At 48.9% G+C, this 21,786-nt stretch overlaps 1 protein-coding gene across 17 annotated transcripts in view; it reads left to right on the top strand.

Moving 5' to 3' along the window:
• Window positions 1–21,786, top strand: part of PCBP3 (poly(rC) binding protein 3) — a 298,571-nt gene that overhangs the window by 176,850 nt on the left and 99,935 nt on the right. For 15 of the 17 annotated variants that reach the window (XR_004234123.1, XR_004234122.1, XM_031968312.1 and 12 more), the window contains one exon: window positions 6,790–6,880. The exons of the other annotated variants lie outside the window; for them this stretch is intronic. The gene's annotated coding sequence lies outside the window, so the exon portion shown is untranslated. The remainder of the gene's footprint in view (window positions 1–6,789; window positions 6,881–21,786) is intronic. 17 annotated transcript variants of the gene reach the window in all.

Raw genomic sequence — 21,786 nt, 5'->3', positions numbered from 1 at the left:
TCTGAGCCCTAAACCTGTGGGGGCCATGATTCCTAAGGTCAGTTAGGGCTGGGAAGGAGGCTCATCGGGATCCTCACACACAGATGCCAAAGACTATGAAACTGTCAGTTATACATAGGGAAGGGAGGAACACACCTTGTCGCACATGCTGGCCCCCGGCGCCGTTTGGTCTCTCAAAGACTTTGCTTAACAAGATTTGCTCCCACAGATATTTACTAGCCACCATCATACACCAAGATGTATATGGAGATTTGAAGTTTCATTTACTTTCCTGACTTCATCTGATAAGTATTTATGGGCTCTTCCTAGGCAAGAGCCAGTGACACAGAACGGGGCCACCATGAAGCAATCTTTGAAGCTGGGTAGCTCGCACATGCTGGACAGAGCTCTGTGAAGACTCAACTTACTGGGTTAGAGTCATGATGTCTTGTGCATCATACTCCCCTCCCCACCTTAAAGTGAAAAAAAAAAAAGGATTAAAGTGACTCTTGCTGTTTTCCTTACCTCTTCTTACCTTTCATGGGATTCAATGTGTTTACTGAAAGTGATACCATTTTCATTATTTTCATTTATTTCTATTATCTGTACTGTTCATTTTCATTTCATTTTATTTCCTTCCATCTTTCTTTCTTTCTTCTCTCCTCTTTCTTTCTTCCTCCCTCCCTCTTTCCCTTCCTTTCTTCTTTTCTTTCTTTTTCTTCTTTCTTTCCTCCTTTCCTCTTTTCCTTCCTTTCTTCCTCCCTCCTTCCCTCACTCTCTTTCTTTCTTTCTTTCTTTCTTCCTCCCTTTCTTCCTCCCTTCCTCTCTTCCTTCCTTCCTTTCTTCCATTCTTTCTTTCTTTTTCTCTTTCTTTCTTTCTTTCTTTTCTTTCTCAAAGAGGGATATAAGAAATCTAAAGCTGAAATGGACACACTGAGATTGTCAAGAAGTTAGACCTTAAAGGAGGATCTTGAGCAGTCTCTCCAGCCACTAATAATCTGTCTAGATTTATTCCTCAATGTTTGGCATTTTATTAACCTTACATTCTTTCCTAAACTCGGTGATTGTAAAACTTCACCACCATTAAATAATCCCACTCCCCATTTCTCACTGGCTTCTCCTTTCTTTGCTTTTTCCATATCACTCCTACTGAAGTTCAACTCTAACCCTTGCTACCCTCCCCACTGTGCTCTCTAGAATGCTTGTTCCATAATGAACAAATTTGCTTTTGCCTTAAGCCTTTTCCCATGGACATTCCCTGCCTCCTGAGGACGCCGCTTCTTTGACTGCCCTGCCCAGCACTGTAGATTTCATCCTCCCCCATGACACAGGCTGAAGTGAGAGGGTTGAAATCCTCCTTAGTGTCCGCTTCTGCTTCCAGATAATTACTCCTCTACCACTCCTAAGTGTCTTGTCCTCCTTGGTTGTTTGTTCCACCCAAACTCAGCCTACAGTCAGGATGCTGGAGCCAGCACCTCCCAGGGCCTTCTCCTTCCTTCCTCGGCATTGAATGCCCTCATGCCTTCCTCTTCTACTTCGCTTCACGGTTGCTTGATCTTGCCGTTATGTATAGTTCTACTCCCCATTAATTCTGAAATTCCTTTCTTGATCATGATCTTTCCTCCCTCCCTCTTTCTGCTTTATCACCCATAGCCCCAAACGTCCCCCTCAGCATGACCACCAGTCCCGCCGACCCTTTACACAGTGTCTCTAGAACCTGCCCCCTGCTCTCCTCTGACCCTGCCCCCCTCCTGGGCAGCCCTCATCCCTCCCCCTGGACCATGGGGCAGGGGCTCCGCCTGCTTCTGTTTATGAGCCAGCAAAGTGAGCTTCCTACAGCCCGGGGCTGACCATGATGGCTCCCCCAGGTCCTGCTCAGCAAACCCTGGGAGCTCCCCATAAAGGGGGCATCTTTTGTCTGGCTCTGTGAGCCCTTCCTGACCTGGCTCCTTTCTACCTCCGGGTCTTCCTCTGGCTCCTCACGGCCTGACAGCCGTGCCCTCTGTGCTGGCCCTCACACAGGCCCTGCCCCTGCCTCCTGTCGCCCCTCAGGACTCTGGGAGTCCTCATTGGGGGAAGGGGCCTCCCCAGTCCCTGCGCTGCTGCCCCCCCGGGGGCTCTGCACTTGTGTTTGTGCGCTGGGTCCCCGCAGGCCGCGAGCATTGGGGAGCAGCCATTTCTGGCATCCCCGGCCCTTGTCCGGGGCCTGGTCGCTGCTTACTTACTGACAGGAAGTTTGGGGACTGTTAGCAACAGGGAGGAGATTTCGGCCGCAGCTGGTTTTGAGCTGGGGGGAGGAGGAGAGGGGCCAGGGGGTCTCAGCAGGCCCGGTGGCGCTGGGGTCCCGGGACCGTGGTTCCGGTGGGAACGGGGGCAGCTCGGCTCAGGGCTGAGGAGGAGGAGTCTAACTGCCCGACGAAGGCCCGGCGCGTCCCAGCCGAGCAGTGTTCGGCCGGTAGCTGAGGAGGATCCCAGCTTTTACTGAGTCTCTTGAAGAAAAAAAACTGCAAAAACTGCAAAGTGCGAGATGCTCCGGATGGGCCGGGCCATGGGGGGGGGGAGCTGCCTGCTGGCAGGTGAGGCCTTCCTGCCCAGGGATGTTCCCACAGTCGGGGATGGCAGTGGTCCCTCCTCCCTCCCTCCCCCTTCCAGCAGCAGGCGGGGGGGGGCCCTGGGAGAGAGACCCTGCCTGGAGCTGGCCCCAAATCTGCAGCTTTAAGGGGGGGGGGTCTGAGCCGAGCTCTGCTTCTGCAGTGACTTCATGTGAGCCAGCCCGCAGCGGCCTCTGCCCGTAACTCTCCCATGTGGGAGGTAGTGCCCGTCCAAGGTTGCAGAAAGGACGGCCAGTAACGGCTGCTGGAGCCTCCTGGACTCCAGAACGTGGCGGAGTCACCTGGACTCATCTGGGCCCCAAACTGCTGGAGTGCAGATCAGCAAAAGAGCATTAACCATACTGATGGTTGCAAGACTGACTCCTATCTCGTCTCCCCTCACCCCCCTCTCTCTGTCTCTGTCTCTCTCTGTTGTTCTCTGTCTCTGTCTCTTTGTCTCTGTCTCTGTCTGTCTCTGTCTGTCTCTGTCTCTGTCTGTCTCTCTCTCTGTCTCTCTCTCTGTCTCTCTCTCTGTCTCTCTCTCTCTCTCTCTCTCTCTGTCTCTCTCTGTCTCTCTCTCTGTCTCTGTCTCTCTCTCTGTCTCTGTCTCTCTCTCTCTGTCTCTGTCTCTCTGTCTCTCTCCCTCTCTGTCTCTCTCTCTCCCTGTCTCTCTCTCTGTTTCTCTGTCTCTCTACCTCTCTCTTTCTCTCTCTCTCTCTCTCTGTCTCTCTCTCTCTCTTCCTCCCTCTCTTTCCCTCCCTCTCTCTCCCCCTCTCTGAATCTTTGTGATTCTCATTTCCTTCCCTTGCTGCTGTGCCCTTCTCTCCCCATGGATCCCCCTTAGCCCCGCCTCTCCCGGGTCCCTCTCCCCCTCTGCCCCCCTTCCATTGTGCCCCCACTCACCCCTACACAGACGGGCCCCCAGGATCCCCAGCAAGGGATTGGCTCTCAGAATGAGGCCCCTGATTGTCGACCAGGTGTCTCCCCCCAAAGATGGAGCTCAAGCACCCAGGAGCTTTTGGGGTTGGGACATTTTTTCATTTCTCTGGGGACTTAAGCTCAAGTTCAAAGCAGCCTCAGTGTTTCCCTAGACCAAGTCCCCCATTTAACAGATGGGAGCCGGGGGCCCCGAGGGCCCGGTGCCCAGGCCATGTCATGGTCAGCAGTAGCAGGACCTGAATCCAGACCTTCCCGGGTCTCTCCGCCGCTGGTCCTTCTGCTGCCTCATTGCCATCCCCAAGATCACCGTCTGCCCCGTCCCCATGGACAAGGTCTGCCTCCAGTGGGGGATGGTCCTTCCCCCCCTCCCAGGCTGGAGGTTCCAGCCCATCTTTGTCCATGAGCCCAAGGGTAAGAACCACACTCTTTGTGATCTGGCATTCAGAAGCTTGATCCATACTTGTGGGGACTGGCTTGAGGATGGGGAGTGACTGGGATGAGGTGAGGGGGAGCCTGGGAAGCTGCTGTTCCCTGGACTCTCCTGTCGCTTGGGGAGGCAGCCCCCTCGAGTTCGGCCCCCCCGGACTCGGCCCCCCTTGGGCTCAGGCCCCCTTAGACTCAGCCCCCCTTTCTTTTCTGTGTGGCTGCTCCCCCCTGGAGGCTCCTGCAAAGCCCATGAATGCTGGGGGAAGAAGGGAAGGCCACTGGGGGTTTTGGGCTTTGAGGAGGTCTAGCCAGCTGGGTTCCTCATCCCCAAGGTCTGCACCTGGGTCCCAGCACCCACTCTGGCCTGACACTATGTTGGTACCTTCAGTTGAAGATGCCGTGGCCTGGCTGGCAGTGCCCGGTGTGCCCGCCTCCAGCTGCCCCTCCCCTTGTGCCCCCCGAGGCTGCCCTCCTCCCCGGGAGGCCACGTCCTCCCCTTATCATGGTCCTGGCTTGGCCAGTCAGACCGGACTTGCCCCCATCGATCTTTCTCGAGATTCTACCTTTCCTGCCGCCATCTTGGCCTCCCTGGCTCCTCTGAGGGGACGCTGGCTCTGTCCTTGTCTCAGGGCAGCCCCAGAGGATGAGGAGCGACGGGCCAAGGGCCCCCGAGGGCCCTGACCCCCGCCAGCCTCTCGCGGATGTCCTTGGCCCAGGATGGGGGGGGGCATCTTCTCCCGAGCTGCAGGTCCCGGGCCTGGCCCCTCCCCAGGCATTCGCCCAAGCGGAAGAAGGGGGTTGTCCACGGAACGGGTCCCTGGCTGCCTCCTTCTTCCAGGACGGCCCGGCCTTGTCAGGGCAAAGGGTGTGTGTGCTCAGGCCCTGCCCCAGAGACTTCCAGGGGTCAGCCCGAGCACCCCTTCCTCTGATCCCGACTCCCAGAGGGACACCCCCCCCTCCTGGGCCGTCCACCTGGGGCAGGTGTCGGTTCTGCTTTTCCCGGCTAATCTCTGTCGAGCAGGGGCTGGCTTCGGGCCAGGGGCCTCCTCTGCCACTCCCTCGGACTGTCTGGGCAAAGCCTGGGCACGGGGACCCTCTGAAGGACTCAGGGCTGCCCTTCTGCTCCCCGCGCCTTCCGGAGGCCCAGTGGTCCCCGGGAGCGGCCGGCTCAGACCCCGGCCCGGCGAGCCTTCGTGCATGTGGGTGTGGGGCCGGCCATGCCCCGGAGGGGACGTGACAGCGGGGCAGCCGTCTCTTTGAAGCTGATGGGTTCCGAAGGCTTGCTCGCTGGAGTGTGAAATCTCTGTGTCGGTCTGGGTAAGACGCCAAGGGAGGGAGGGCTGGGAGCAGAGGTCACGGACTCCGAGCATCCTCCGGCCCCTTCTCCGAGCGGCTCCCCATCCCCCTCCTGAGCTTCCACCAAAGAAAAGTCCCCATTCTTCTGGAGCTCAAGTTACCCACCCCCAAAGCCGCTGGGAGCCCTGGGACCCAGCAGGGCAGTGGGCAGGGGTCTGCCTGCCTGGGACACAGCCCCCTGAGCCAGCTGCCCCTGCCCCCGAGCTGTCTGACCCTCGCCCCCACCCCCGGACAGTCCCTCACACGGCCTGCATTCCCTCGGACTCCGCCAGCCCTGGCAGTGATGTAATGGCTTTTGTAGGACACCGAGTCCTCTCAAAGTTTCTAAGATAATGGATGTTCCGAAGGCGCTCCCTTCGTAGTCAGACCATTTTCTCCCTAATGGCGCTGTTGGGATGAGGGTTCCAGGAAGCGCCAGGAAAACATGAATCTTTGAGACTTGGAGGCCATTTTTTACCTTTTCGCAAACTGCTCTGAAGCTGGGGCCGCTGGGCGATTTCTGGAAGTGTCCTTGTTACTCGGCTCAGTTTTAAAATTGCATCTGAAAGAGGAAATGAGGAAAAATCCCCTCAGAGGCCAGTTCCCGACGGTGCAGGGCAGCCCTCCTCCCCCCAGTGTGGCGAAGCTAGGGGGGCTGCCCTTGCCCTGGGCCCCCGATGCGGGGAGGAGCTTTGGAATGGTCCAGAGGGCCTGGGCCCCGACGCTGCCGGAGGCTGCCCCTTCCCAGGGGGCTCTGACCCCCCCCCAGCAGCACCTCCTCCTGCCCCCACACATCCAGCTGGGTCTGTCCCAGCTTAGTTGGCTGAGGGCGGAGACCAAAGCCTGGTGCTGTTGGTCAGCCTGCGGGGCCCCTATGATTTCCTGGCTACAGGGAGACCCCAGGTGAGACCTTCTCTCTATTAATACGGTCACAGCTGGTCTAGAGCAGCCTAGAAGGCTACAGAGGCCAGGAAACTGTCGGCATCGTGGACGTCGGAGAGAGGATGGGACTCAGCCCCGGGGCCACCGCTGCTCCTCCCTCGGGGCCTCGGATGCTCCCAAAGGGCTTCCCGGAAGCAGAGAAGGTCCCTACACAAGTTATCCCATGGTCCCGTGGCCCTTGGGGCTGGAGAGGCAGGTGCTGTTGCCCTCGTTTGACAGATGAGAAAACTGAGGCAAATAGCGGCTAACTGACTTACACAGGGCCCTACTGGCAAGTCCCCAAGACCGGAGTTGAACTTGGGGCTTTGTGACTCAGCCTCCTCTGAGGGATGTGATGGGGGGGACGGGAGCAGCCTGCAGAGGGTCACGGGAAGGGAGGCCTCTGAGGTCAGCAGGGCCTTTGTAAAAGCCGCTGCCTCCAGCCTGTTCCCAGGAGCCTCCCGGGTCAGAAGCCCCGCACGGAGGCTCCTCTGAGGCTGGCCGCCCTCTCGCCCTCTCCCCGGCTCCCCGGCGGCCCGGCGGCCTCCCCTCGGCTGACGCCCCAATCCCTGACGCTGATGCTCCGCTTTGTCCCCAGGTCCCTGTGGGCTGCACAGACACCAAGTGTTGGTTTTGCTGAATCCCTATGTGAGGAGACCTCGGCCCTGGGCAGTTCCACCCAGACCCAGGTGAGTGGGGGGCTCCCGGCTTGGCCCCTGAGGTCCAGAGCCGCTGTTCTCCCTCGTCAGTGTGGGAGGTGCCGCCCCTGAAACTCGAGAGCAAGTGAAAAAGTCCCAGGGGCCATTTGTTGCTGGGAGGGGGTCAGAGCCCAGAGTCCGCAGTTACAGTTGCTTCCGTCTCTAGCCAGGGTCACCCGCTGGGGCCAAGCCCGGGCACTTTTGCAGAGAAGGAGGCTCGGTCAGGGGCGGAAGGTCCCCGGACAAGCCCTGGGCAGGTGAGGACCTTCACCATTGGTGGGCTTCCTGCCCCAGATGCCCAGACCTGTGGGGTTCACCCGAAAGGGCGATCTCGGTCCTGGTCTCTCCCAGAACTCCCTCCCCGCCACTCGCTCATGCCAGCCAGAAGCCGGTGCTGTCCACTCTGGGAGCCAGCTCCGGCTCCAGCTCCGGCTCCAGCTCCGGCTCTTCCTCCGCTCGCTCTGGTTTGTTATGTCGTAGATTAGTGCACGGAGTCATCCTGTTCCCCTTGGCCGAATCCCCCACCCTCCTCTAACCCTTCTCAGCAGTCGCGTCTCCGTCCCCTGAAGCCCCCGGGAGGTTCCTTCAGAATTCCGGGCCCCCTTTCCACCTCTCACAGCCCTGTTTCTTCCACTTTCTGTGGTGGATCTTTGTGCGGGGGCTGCAGGCCGGCTCCGGGAGGGGAGACCATGCTCGTTCCCCAGGGACTCTGAGGCCTTTTCCGGGTTCCAGGCTCCAGCATCGCCTCAGGTCATGGAGGCAGGGACTAGGGAGTCAGCTCGCAAAGGTTTTCGGTGCGGGTAGGGGGTGGGCTGGCCCAGAGGGAGGCGCCCTGGCTTTGAATCCGGAGGGTCTCAGCACCAGCCTGGCCCTGTTTCCTTCTCCAGAAATAATGAGACAGAGACGAGATGAGAGCAGCCGGCCTAAGCTCTCTGCTGGTCCCTAACCTGGGATGCTGCGAGTGCCGAGAGGCGACCCGGAGGTGATAAAGGAGAATGGGTGAATGAATGAAAGAGCCTTGTGAAGCACCTACTGTGTGCTGAGCTCTTTACCAAGGGAAGGGGAAACAGGTTCCAGAGACCCGTCTCTCAACAAGCCCCCCCCCGAGGGCAGGAGAGATAAAAATAAAGGGGGGCCAAGGTGAAGGCTTGTGGGTGAGGACTGCTTGCCCACCACAACCCGGGAGTCAAATACAAAACAGGACAGAGGATAAAATCACCCTCCCGGCTCCATGATGCCCGTAGCCGGGAAGGCCCAGAGGCTGAGAAGCTGACTTTAGACAATGAACCTTTAGAGGACTCTCTGAACGCTGAATGGGGGCTTGTGCATTTATTACTGGGGACCCGGTGTGGGTCACAGTGCAGGGCCAGGGATTACAAAGAGGGAAGGGAGACACTCCCTGCCCTCTAGGAGCTTGAGTTCCCTCCACCCAGCAAGGGCTGAAATTTCTCTTTTGTAAACAGATGCTTTCCCCCTCTTACTTTCATTTTGAGAGCTGGGAGACCCCTTGCAGCTGGAGCACGTGGGAGAAGAAAGATCCCTTGTAGGACTTACCACTGGACCGAGATCTGAAGGGAGCCAGAGAGTCTGAGAGGGGCTGGGGGCTGGCCGGGGCAGGAACCAAGGAAGAGGAGGCGCTGGAATAGAAGGCCGGCCTCCGAGGCTCCCTTGCAGAGGCCAGTGGGGAATGGGGAGAGTCAGTTTTACCCCCAAAGGTAATACGCTCTAAGGCGTATTCCATGGGGTGGGAGGTCCACCTGTTTACGGGGGCCATGATGGAAAAGACCACCACAAAAAAGTCCAAGCATCCATGTCAATAAATACTAATAAGTAAAATACTAGTGAAGAGGCGGCTGGGGGAGTCCGCGTGCACAGAGCGGCAGGCTGCCATCAGAAAGGCTCATCTCGGAGTCACTTCCGAGCTGTGGGATTCCAGGCAAGTCACTTCAGCCCATTTTCTCAGCTTCCTTTTCTGTAAAAGGAGCAGGAGAAGGAAATGGCAAATGCCTGCAGTCTTTGCCAGGACAACTTCAGATGGGACACTGAAAACCGCCTGAACCAAAAACATTAGTGCAACACTGTGCTTTACACAACACTCGCTGCCTCTGCTGCCGTTTTATGAACTAGACGAAAAGGTGTGAGTTAGATGGCGGCTGGATTAGGTGGCCTTGGCCTGGTTGTTGGCCATGCCCAAGGAGGGCCCTTAGAGAGGTCCCCGGTGGTCGTCCCACAGATCTGCCCCTGAACTTGTGCTATTGGAAGTTTCCATCGAAGATGGAAGGCAGGCCTCCAAGGAGAGCCTCTCAGATCTGCGGGTGGCAGAGCTCTCAGTGGCCATTGTCCAGACCTATGTCCGGCTTGACTCGGTGACCTCCGAGATCCGTCCCAGCTGTGATGTTCATAGCATCGTGCTTTCGGAGCCTGAAGAGAACTCAGAGACCTTTAGGTCCAATGCCCATTTGACAGATGAGAAAACTCAAGTCAAATCTTCTCTAGCCCTAAATCCACTGTCTTCCCATTTCACCCCTGGGAGTTCTTCAAGTCTGGTCTGGGAGCTCCGGGGCCTCAGAGACCCTGCCCAGCTCAGAGATCCTGAGAGTCGGTTTGATTTATGTATTAATGTTTTTACATTTGGGCAACACACTTTTTTGTTCCCTTTGTTGAATCAGATGTTTAATTTGCTGCCCTTTAAGGGAATATACGTAATTTCCCACAGAATCCCATAGAATCTATGTATCAATCCAAGTGCTGTAATTCTTTTGAAAATCCCCCCTTCCTCTGCCTCCCAGTGTCCCAGGTGCCTCCAGCAACTCAGTTGCCACCAAGCCAGCCTCAGGGTACGATTTTCTTGACCCGATCTGATGTCACATTAGCAGGGCTGGCACTGAGTGGTACAAGGTGACCAGTCAGCTATCGGGGCAGGGGGGGGGGAATCAAGGTTCAGAACAAGACCTCTCCCTCACTAGCTAAGCACCCCCAAGCTCTCCATCACTCCCCAGTGCCCTCTGGCTTGGCTATCTCTTCCTCTTAGGGCTTTCCCCAGCTTTGGGTTCCATAGCATCCCAGTAAGCCTCATGGGCACCTGGAAAGCGCAGTCCTGGATGGGGAAGGGCTGCTCTTTCCTTTTGTCCTGCCTGGCCCCCAGGAGCCCTGCTCCGCCATCACCCCTCTCCATCTCTGCCACAGGGCCCCTCTCCAGAGTCTGAGAGATGCTATGGGCCTGGAGGAATGGGCAGGAGCCAAGTGTGCATCCCAGCTCCACCACCCTCTTCCTGCGCAAGCGAGGACTCATCCCCTGGTGTCCCTGGGCCTTCGACAAAGGTTGGGCTGGGCAGCTCTGACTGAGGAGCCGCTAATCTAAAGTAGGATCTTCTCTCTCTAATCTCAGCAGGATCAGCATTATGGGGAATGCACTAAACAGCTCTGCTCCATCTCCCTTCATTTTCTGACCCTCCATCCCCTCACAGGGTGGAAGCGGCAGATGGCTTGTTGTGGCGCTAGCAGCAATATTGTTGCTGCAATTCAATTAGAGAGTCCCTGCTAGGTAGAGAGGGAGGGTGATGGGAGTTCAATTGGAAACAGAAGAGCACGTTTGCTTTTTAATCCATTTGAAATATTTTCTGGATCCACAAAGAAAGAGAGAATTATCTCTGGTGACATTATTTTTGGAAGGAAAATGGCTTGCAGCAGCGGTAGTCAGATTCCCAGCCTTTCTTCCTCCAACCTCCTATGTCCTCCTGGCCATTTTCATTTCTCCTGGTTCCTTTTAGTTCTCCTTTTCTGTCACTTCCTATATATAAAGATTTGGACTGAGGATGGAGAAGAAAAAAAGAATTAATTGTGGAAAGGTTCAAGATAGAAATCTGCTCAGTTGAATTTTCCAGAGAGCAGACTGCCCAGCCTGAGTTCCTACTGCCCTCCAAGCTCACAGTTGAGCAGAAGATCGGATCCTTAAATTCTTCTAAAAATCTTTCTTCTGCACGTCCAGGGCCATTGTTTCAATGCCGTGTTTACCCTTTCCACCTGCCTAAAGAACACTTCTCCAAATGTAGAGAATTCCCATTCTAAGTGGATGTCAGTCAGTAGTCTCTGGATGGTCCTTGATAGTCAGGAGACTTTGGAATAATTCCCTCCCCCAAACTCTGTCAGTACCAAATCCTGGCTCGGGTATTTACTATGTGACCCTGGGCAAGTCACTTCAAAAACTGTAATTTCCCTTTTCTGTGTCATCTTTGACAATCTAATGCATATGAAATACTACGTCAGAGTTCTCTTGATTTGCTCTCTTCTAATTATAATTTATTTGGGTGCATTTTTTATATATTGCTGTTTGTAATCAAGTTCCAGACGTATCTTGAAAATAAAGTCTTAGGGGCAAAGAGAAGATGGTGAAGTTCAAGCAGCAACCCAGCTTTAAACAACTTTAAAATCATGTCTCAAAGAAAATCTTGGAGCAGCAGAGTCGAGGAAAGGTTGGGATGAGATGTTTTTCTAGCTGGAAGGTCAGTAAGAGAAGTTTGTGATGCTATGGGGTTGGCCTAGGGTGCTGCAGCAGCACCAGCAGTGGATCTTGGAAGCGGACATGGAGCTAAAGCAGCAACGTTAGGAGCTCTCCACCCAGAGATGGTAAAGGAACCAGACGGCTGGTCAGAGAGAGATTACAAGGGATTCTGGGCTGGCACTGGGTGCAGCTGGCACTGACTGACAACTCCATTACCCCTAACAGTTCTAGGTCACAGGGAGAGGAGTTCTTTGGTTGGTCACATGGTAGCAGGGCCCCCTGGAGCTAATTCCAAGACCAAGAGGAGCACTGGTGCTTGCAGTGGCAGGGGATCAGGGGCCCTTCCTGGGTAAAAATCAGATCACAAAGCAAGAGAGTAGTGACCACATCTCTCCCTGGATCATACCACCGTGGAAGCACCAAAAACTTGTAGCTCTAAAACAGCAGCAGAAATAGCCTGAATCTGGGGACCTTCCCATATCCAGGTGAGCAAAACTCAACTAAATTTAACATAAAAGTTTAAAGTCAACATGTAGACTGGAAGAAAATGTGCAAACAACAGCAAAAAAGAATTTTAGTATAAAAAGCTACTGTAATGGCAGAGAAGATCAAGACACAAATTAAAAAAAAGACAACCATGTGAAAACAGCTTCCAACTGACATGTCAAAAAAAAGCTAATTGGACATAAACACAAGAAGAATTTCTGTAAGAGTTTCCCCAGCTAATAATTCCCCAGAGATAAGAGTGCTCAAAGAAAAACTGGGGAAAGAAATGAAAGTGATACAAGGAAATTCTGAAAAGAACATTTACAATTTGGTTAAAAGAGGCACCAAAAACACGGAAGAAAATAATGCCTTAAAAAGAAAAAGCAGAATTGGCCTAGTGTTTGTAAAAGGCACAAAAATTCACTGAAGAAAACAACTCCTTAAAAATCAGAATAGAGCAAATGGAAAAGGTATACAAAAGCTCACTGAAGAATATAATTCCTTCAAAATTAGAGTTGGGCAACTGGAAGCTAATGACTCCATGAGACATCAAGAAACAATAGAACAAAATCAAAAGAATGAAAAAGATAGAAGAAAATGTGAAATACCTCATTTGAAAACAACTGACATGGAAAATAGATCAAGGAGAGATAATTTAATAATTTTTGGACACTTGAAATCCTTGATCAAAAAAAAGAGGCTAAATATCATCTTTCAAGAAATTATCAAAGAAAATTTCCCTGTTATATTAATTGCAGAGAGAAAATAGAAATTGAAAGAATCCAGTGGATCACCTTCTAAAAGAGATTACAAAATGAAAACTTCCAGGAATATTATAGCCAAATTCCAGAGCTTCCAATCCAAGGAAAAAATATTTCAAGCAGCCAGAAAGAAGTAGTTCAAATATCATGGAACCATAGTCAGGATCACAAAATATTTAGTTACTTCCACATTAAAGGATCAGAGGGTTTGTAATATGATATTCTAGAGGGCAAAGGAACTAGGATTACACCAAGAGTCGCCTACATAACACAACTGAGTAAAATCTTCTGAGGGGAGGAGAGGAATAGATATTTAATGAAATAAGGACTTTCAAATCTTCTTGATGAAAATACAAGAGATGAATAGAAAATTTGACGTTGAGCCCAAAACTTAAAAGAATCATAAAAAGGTAAACATGAAAGAGAAATCTTAAGGGAGAGAAATCTTTGCTATAAGATAAAATTATTTAGATTCTTATGTGAGAAAAATGATTCATATAATTTCTATATAAAGTTCCCAGGAACTTTATCATTATTAGGGAAGTTAAAAGGAGTTTATAAAGATTGAGGTCATGGGTCTGGGTCAATTATGCTGGAATGAACTCTTAAAAATGAAGGATGAGAAAGAGGGATGCATTGGAAGGAAGGGAAAGGGAGAGGGTAGAATGGAGGAAATTTTTCACACAGAAGAAGTGGACAAAGAAAAGCTTTTACAATGGAGGAGAAACGTGGGGGTGGCAATGCTTGAACTTTATTCTCTTCAGAATTGGTTCCAAGAGAAAAGATTATATACATACACACATGCATACATATATATGTATGTATACACATACACACTCAGTTGTATATAGAAATCTCTTTTACCCAGTAGGAAAATAGAAGGGGAAGGAGATAAGAGAAAAAGAGGAGATGATAAAAAGGAGGGAGGCATGAGTTAGAAGGAAAACAGACTTTTGAGGAGCAACAGAGAAAGAGAAAAAAGAGTAAATAGAAGAAAATAGGTTGGACGGAAATACACAGTCATTCATCATAACTGTGAATGGGAATGTGATGAGCTCACCCCATAAAACAGAAGTGGATAGCATAATGGATTGGAGACCAGAATGCAACAATATGTTGTTTATGAGATACAGTTTAAACAGACACACACAGAGTTAAAATAAGGGGCTGGAATCCACAGTGAGGTGGCACTGTAGTGCCCACAGGGCCAAATCTGGTCTCAGACACTTTATTCGCTGTGAGTAATGGCTGAGTAGCAAAGTCACTTAACCCTATTTGTCCCAGTTGGTAAATGAGTTGGAGAAGGAAATGACAGACACTCCGGTATTTATGCCAAGAAAATCCCAAATGGGTTTACAAAGAGTCAGACAAATGATGGAATAGCAAATGATAACAACTGGAGTAGAGCCTATTATGTTTTAGCTGGGAAAAAAAAAAACCTCAGGCATGGCAATCATGATCTCAGACAAAACAAAAGCAAAAGTAGATGATAAAAGAGATAATGAAGGCAATTACACTTTATTTAAAAGGTATCATAAACAATGAAGCAATATTTAAAATTATAGCAAATTTATCTGACAAAGTCCTCATTTTTCAAATTTATAGAGATAAGTTTATAAATGTAAGAGCCATTCTTCAGTTGATAAATGGTCAAAAGATATAAGCAGGCAATTTTCAAAAGAAGAAATCAAAGCTATTTATAGTCATGTGAAAAAATGCTCTAAATCACAACTGATTATAGAAATGCTAATTAAACAACTCTGAGACATCACCTTACACCTATCAAAAATGGCAGATGTTACAGGAAATGGGAAAAAATTGCGACATTCGTGTGCTGCCGGTAAAATAGTGACCTGGTCCAGTCCTTCTGAAGAACAACCTGGAACTATGCCCAAAGGGCATACAGTCTGACACAGCAACATCAATATTGCATCTGTATCCCAAAGAGATCAAAAGAAAAGGAAAAGACTCGTAATTTATGGCAACTCTTTTTGTGATGAAAAGAATTGGAAATTGAGGAAACGCCCATCAGTTGGGGAATGACTGAGCAAGTTGTGGTATTTGAATGCAAGGGATACTATTGTGCTATAAGAAATGACAATGGGGATGGTTTCAGAAAAAGGAAAAAAAAAACATGGCAAGTTCCATATGAACTGATGCAAAGAGAAATGACAAGAACTAGGAGATCAATGTACACATTAATAGCAAGGTTGTACTGATGATTAGCTATAAAGGCCTATTCCAAAGGGCTCATGACGAAAAAATTCTGCCCCCTCCCTGCTTCCAGAGAGAGAACTGATGAACTCTGAATGTAAATTGGAGTATAATTTTCTCACTTTTTTGTATGTCTCATATGGAAACATGTTTTGTATGACTTCGTATGTATAAATGAGACCTTATTCCTTATTTTCTTAGTGGGTAGAAGGGAGAGTAGGAGAAAGAAAGAGAATTTGGAACTCAATTTAGAAAGAAAAGAATGTTAAAATAATTTTTAAAAAATAAGAAAAAATATAGTCTTTGTCAGAGAAACACTGCGAAGATTTTTTCCCTTTCAGGATTTTACTTCTGATTTTGATTAAAGCAGTTTGGCTTACATAAAAAAAAAAAAACTGTTTAAAATATTACATAATCAAAGTCGAACTTTTTCTCTTTGATTGTCTCTCTCCCTTGTTTGGTGATGTGCTCTTCCCTCTCTGTGGATCTGAAAGATGCATTTCTTTCTTGCATTCTATCTTGCATCTGCTTTTGATATGACCTTTTACCTCCAAGTCAGGGTCTCTATGGAGCTTTTCTTTGTATGTAGGAGAAAATGTTGGTCTAGAGCTCCTTTCCATCTGAGTGTTTTCCAGTTTTACAAGCCGCTTTCATCCAGAAGTCCTTGAGCACTTACTCAGGAGCTGCCGTCTTTATGTTCATTTTGCTACTTTGTCCCTCTGCTTCTGTACGCTGTGTACCTAATCTCGTCCCTGGATCAGCTTCGCTCTAATTCTACCATTAGCAAATTGCTTTGATGATTCCTGCTTTGTCGTGCAGTTCAGGATCTGGCACTGCCAGACCCACTGCTTTTTCATTTTTTCATCATCTCCCTTGAGATTACTGACTTTTTGTTACTTCAGCTGAATTTCATTATAACTATATTTTCATCATCTGATTGATTTGGTACTAAATAAGCAAATTGAATCAGCAAAACCATTTATATAATATTCTCATTTTTATTATATAGGCATTGTTTACCTGTGATCATTTAGTATTTCATCATTTATTAAGGCTTGTCTTTATCTGTGGAACCAAATGTTTTCATCTCTCCTCAAATGGTCTGAAGCTCTCCCCTCCAAGCAGAGAAAACTGTTTCATATTTTATAAGAAAAAATGAATCCATTTACTGTGAGCTCCTTTCTGCTTCCTTGTGTCTTTAATTGCTAAATCCAATGGCCCTTCCTCAATCTTCCTTCTCCCTGACCTCTCTTTGACACCATGGATCACCATCCCCGCCTTGGGGATTTTGTCTCTCTGGGTCTTGGGGACGCCCCTCTCTCCTGGTTCTTCTCTTGTCTATCTGATCACTCTTCCTCTGTCTTCCTGCTGCATTCTCCTCCGGGCCACGCCCTCAGAGCTCTGTCCTGGGCCCCCTTCTTTTCCCCTCCATATTACTTTCCTGAGCTCCAGTAGATTTAACTACCATCTCTACACTGATCCACTTGAACCCATCCCTCATGCCCCGATTTCTCTGATGATCCTGAGCCTTGCATCTCCAATTGCCCTTCAGACACCTCAAACTGCAGATTAAATTCAGCAATCCAAAATGGAGTTCATTATCTTTTCCTTCCTCACCCTACCTGCCCTATTGCTCTAGAGGGAAAACCCCTCAGGTACCGAGCCCAAGAGTCATCACTTTTCCCCTTTGTGCACAGGCTCTTTCCAAGGCAAATTGATTTCATCTTTGCAGCATCTCCTGAGTCCTCCCCCTTCTCTCCTGTCACATGTCCCCTGCCTGGTGCAGAACATCATCACTTCACACCTGGACTATGGCAGCAGCCACTGCAGGATGGAGGGGGCCTGCCCAAGTCTCTCCCCATCAGTCCATCCTCCAATCAGCCACCAAAGTGAATTTCCCGAAGCCCAGATCTGACCTTGTCACCCCCTCAACTCAATAAACTCGATTGGCTGCCTTTGACCTCTAGGATCAAATATAACCTTCTCACACCTTACACCCCCAAAGCTCTTCTGTTCAGAGACTCTTGGCTGATCCATGAACAGGACCCTCCATGTCTTTCCTCTGGGTCTTTTCTCTGGCCATTACCCATCCCTGGAAGGCTCTCCCTATTCTGCTCTTGAGTTCCTGAGGTCTCAGGCGCTTCCTTCACCCCCTGAATGCTAGTGCCTCCCCTCTTTGATGATCTCCCATTTGTCATGTGTGTAGCTTGTTTGTGCATCTCCGATGGCTGGTGGTCTTCCCATTAGACTGTGAGGGCAGGACCTGGCTTCTGTCTCTTGTTGTAGCCACAGTGTTTAACACATGGCCTGGCACAGAGAAGGTGCCTAATCAGTGTTTATTGACTGGCTGTTTTGTAGTTGGGTTTATATAGTTCCTTTGTGTCTTGATAGATCATCTCTAGAGAAGTTTAAACATTTTGAAGTTATTTTTACATGGAATTTCTCTTTCTATCTCATTCTTTCGAGTTTTGTTGGTAATATGAAGAAGTGCTAGTGATTTACCTAAGTTTATTTTATATCCTGAAATTTTGTTGAAGTTATTGTTTTATTAATTTCTAATTGACTTTTTGTGTTTCCTAGAAAGACCATCCTATGAGTTGAAAAAAAGGAATTAAAAGTTTAATTAAAGTTGAAAACTTTTTTAGTTTGGAAATCTTTCATTTCATTACTGCTATTTTTTCCCATGTAGGATAATACTAAATTCTGCCAAATAGATTATTCTTGGTTATATTTTTTCCCTTTTTGATATATGAAATTCCATATTCTCCTCTTCTTTATAAGCATCAGCTGCCATTACTTATGGAATTCTGATTATAATGTTCTGATTATAATATATATGTAATAATATATACTTGAACTCATTCTTGGTTACTTACAGTCCTTTCTCTTTGACCCCCAAGCTCTATATTTTGAGTTTTCATTTTGATAGGGTTTTTTTTTTCAGAATGTGACCAATCCAATCTTTCTTTTTTCCTGTTTGGTTATTTCACTTTGCATCAGTTCATATAAATCTTTCTATGTTTCTTTGTACTTCTGGTATTTATCATTTCTTACAGCACAGTCATATTCCATTGCATTCATGTGCCACAATTTATTTAACCATGTTCCAATCAGTAGTATCTACTTGATTTCCAGTTCTGTCCTAATACCAAAGCAGCTAGGTTGCACAGTAGCTAGAGCACTTTGCAGGAATCAGGCAAACTTCTCTTCCTGAGTTCAACCTTGACCTCAGATGCTTGCTAGCTGTGTGACCTTGGACAGGTCACTTACCTCTGAATCAGTTTGCCCATCTGTAAAATGAGTTGAAGAAAGTCACAAACCAGTCTAGCATCTCTGCCAAAAAAAAAAAACACCCAAATGGGCTCACAAGAGTTATCCATCACTAAAATGCCTCAAGAACAAGCCAAGCCTTACATTTCCATCTGGTTTTGTCCCCGGTCTTTGTGATTCATCTTTCTGTTTCACGGTGTCTCACAGAGACACAGCTTTGTTCTGGGGCCATACAAAACCTCACATAACCCTGTTCTTGGGTCAGGTTTTCCACCATCTCTTCTAGGTAGCAAGTCTCTTAGTCATTCTCTCCCTACTATCACTGTTTTTAATATCATGGCTTCTCTCTCAAGGCTCATTTCTGTCAGTTACTCTTGGAACCCCCGTACTTAGGACAGTCTTTGGGACACCGGTGGGAGGTGATGTGGACTTATGCTCTTGGGTTTCTCTCTTTATAGCATTTCTTCGATGTATTCTCCATTTTCTTCCGTTTATTCCTCTCTCTCTCCTGCTTCCTTGGGGGCATCGTGATGAGGTTGGGCTTTGCTCCTTCTCACTCTCTTGGGCACTTCTCATCTCCAGCATTGTCTCCATCTTTCTCTGGCCCTCCAGGACCATGGATGGTACTCCTCCCAGACTGCAGGTACTCTGCTGCTCAGCTGCTTCCCTAGCTCTTTCTCTGGCCATGGCTTAGTGTGGTCTACGCTGGTCCTTGCCAGCCGGCATCGGGGTACCACTTATCTATCCCCGAGTCCTCCTCTGGCTTCAAGTTGGTTCTTCTCAGAGGGTTTTCAGGATCAGGGAATGAAGTCTGTGATGCCTTGGACTAGATGGAAGAGTCTCTTTGTGTTTATTTATCACTGTGTCTTTTGGTGTTTTTGCAGAGCTTCCTATCTCTTATTTCATTTCTCCCAGGGATTTTTGTCATCCTTTTGCTTAGGATGCTGGTGCAAGAACCTCAGGATGCTCGCAGGAGAATCAGGACTTCTCTAGCTCTCAATATCTCATCTTACCTTTTTTTTAATTAAGAGGCTACTCTGAGTTCTTATGTTGTTTTCTTTCCTTCATTTGGGATAAAATAAATCCTGTTCTGTACTTGGAATACATTATGAAGTGGATATTTGGATGGAAATAAAGAACATGATTTGCCAACATCTTTGGAGACCCAGCACGTTCTATTCTGAGATTCCCAGGGGAGAATCTGAGTTGGGGCAAACAAGCTAAAGATAGACGACTTTTGAGAGACCCCCCACAATCAGCCCAGTCGTACAAACACAGAGCCTGGGCCTCTGACCCTTCTCCCCTGCCACACACACAGAGAGACACACGTGTGTGCACAAACAATGCAACACGCAAGCACACATGTGCACACACGTGCTCCTCTCCTCCCCAGCTCCAGCTATTCTGCAGCGTTCTCGCCTCCCCCTTTTCTGAGATGATCATGTCACATGTCGGCTTTTTCTCTCCCGGTGATTTGTCCTTGCTCCCAGCTTCCGTACATTTTTAAAAGGTTGCTTTATTGATGCCATTTGTCTTTACACACAGTCATTTCTGGAGAAAACAACAGTCACATTGCCAACATCCACCTCCTCTGATTCTTCCATCCCTTGTAACAAGAAACCATTAAGCAAACCCACCGGTTCTCGTCATGCTCCCTCACAATGGCAGCCCCTGCTCGGGGCTGTGAAGATGGAGAGAGAGTTTGTGTCTTGGGCCCTCTGTGGCCGTTGCTAGCTCTTCCGGCGCCTGGCTTGACTTCCTTTTAAAGGTTTTTTGTTGTTTAATTCCCAGCGTTTTAACACTGAGCCCATTTTCCTTTTGGTTTTGCTTCTTTCCCTGCTCGTTGGTTCCTCCGCGTTTTCCTGCATTTCTCTAAATTACTCAGTTGTCATTTCTCATGATGGTCAGGAGAGTCTGTCTCTTTCACTTAAAACTTTGCGTGGGCTGATGAGGTCTCTGTTCATCCCCATGAATCCATCTAGACAGCCGGCCCTTCCCTCATTAAAACGGTTTCTCTTTCTGTCTCCAGAATTTCATTCTTGACAGCCTTCATTCCCTCCTGAGGCTCGTTCCCCTCTGTCAAATTTCTAGTCCATAAGATCCTAGTTAGTGTTTCTCAGAACCTCTGATCTCCATTCTTGGCGAGTATAATGCGCAAGTCAAGGCTCAGTCCTCTCTGTCCTCGTTCCCAGACCCTAGGACAGAGTGCTCACCGCCCCCCCCCCCAGATTCTCATCCTTCACATCCCAGAAATCAGGTCCTCATCACTGGGGAGAGCCACGTAGGGGAGGAGCCATTCCCCCTCTCGGGTCCGAACATCCTTTAAATAAGGACATTAAGTCAAATCAAAAAAGTGCTCTGAAAGATGAGGGAACAGAAGTGAAGAAAAGGAAAGAAGCAAAAGGGAGGAGGGAGAAGGAGAGAGACAGAGAGACAAAAACAAAGAGAGAGCAAAGACAGAGAAAGACAGACGGAGATAGAGAAATAGTGTGTGTTCAGCAGATGTTCAGCTAATTGAAGTTCTTTCACTTCCTATTATGCTTCGGGGTCTCACGTATAATCTGTATAATCAGAGCGCTCCAGAATCTGCCTCTCTTGATCTCCGCGGCCGTGCTTTGCCCTGCCTCCTTTCAGTTTCTGGATCTCCTCTCATGACTTGCTATATATGCAGTGCTATTCCCTGAGCCTTCCAAACCTTTATGAAAATGGTGTTAAAAGCTGAGATGGGAAGTTGGCAGTTTTTCTAAGAGGTTCTAGGCAGTCACTACAGGTTTTGGAGAGGAAGGATACTGTGCCGAGGAAGGGGCTTTGGGGAGATGATTTTGGCAGCGATGAGACTTGGAGCAGGGTATTGACAGGGGGAGGCCAGGTGAGAGAGGATGGGACCCTCCTTAGGGTAGTAGCAGGGACTGATGACATCTTTGTTGTCTGAAGACCGGCTTGGCTACAGGGGAGAAGCGCAACACAAGGCAGCGTTCATCTCAAAGTTCATTTGCTACGTTTCAGACTCACTGCATCCCTGGATGGAGTCCTCCTACCCCAAGGTAGTCATTTGGGTCTTCCCCTTTCCCCAGTTGCCCCCACTTCCTGCAAACCAACTCTCTAGTTTCGAATCATGTCTCTACCACAGGCCATCATGGTGTTCTTTCCTTTTATTATTCACATTACAGTTTTCATATTATATTATATATCCTATTATAGTTCTGATATCAGCACTTCCCCAGCTTCCCATCATTCACCTTCCCTTCTAACCAAAAAAAAAAAATATTGAGCCAACTCAATTGAAAAATCAGTGGTATTTCCATATGTATTCGTAGCCTCTCACCTCTCCTAAGGGAAACAAAAAGATCAGTGCACTTCACCCTTCCCCTTCCCTAGGATAAGAGTGGCCGTTATTATTAGCATTTTTCAATGATCTTTTCCTTCTCCTTATTGTTCATATCATTTGCTTGGTTCTTCCCATTTCCCTCTGCATCAGATAACACAAGCTCTCCATTGATGATCTAAAGTCCTCGGATGCCTCACCATTTATGCACAGTAATATTCCATTACATTCACGTACCAGAATTGTCCAGCCATTCCCCGATTAAAAAAAAAAGTCTAACGGCCCTTCAGTCCTTTAGGGAGCTCGCTGGGGAGAAGCTTTGCTGCCCTCACTTTTGAGT

Source organism: Sarcophilus harrisii, chromosome 4, assembly GCF_902635505.1.
Source record: "Sarcophilus harrisii chromosome 4, mSarHar1.11, whole genome shotgun sequence".
NCBI lineage: Eukaryota > Metazoa > Chordata > Mammalia > Dasyuromorphia > Dasyuridae > Sarcophilus > Sarcophilus harrisii.
This window is presented reverse-complemented; position numbering and strand designations above follow the sequence as displayed.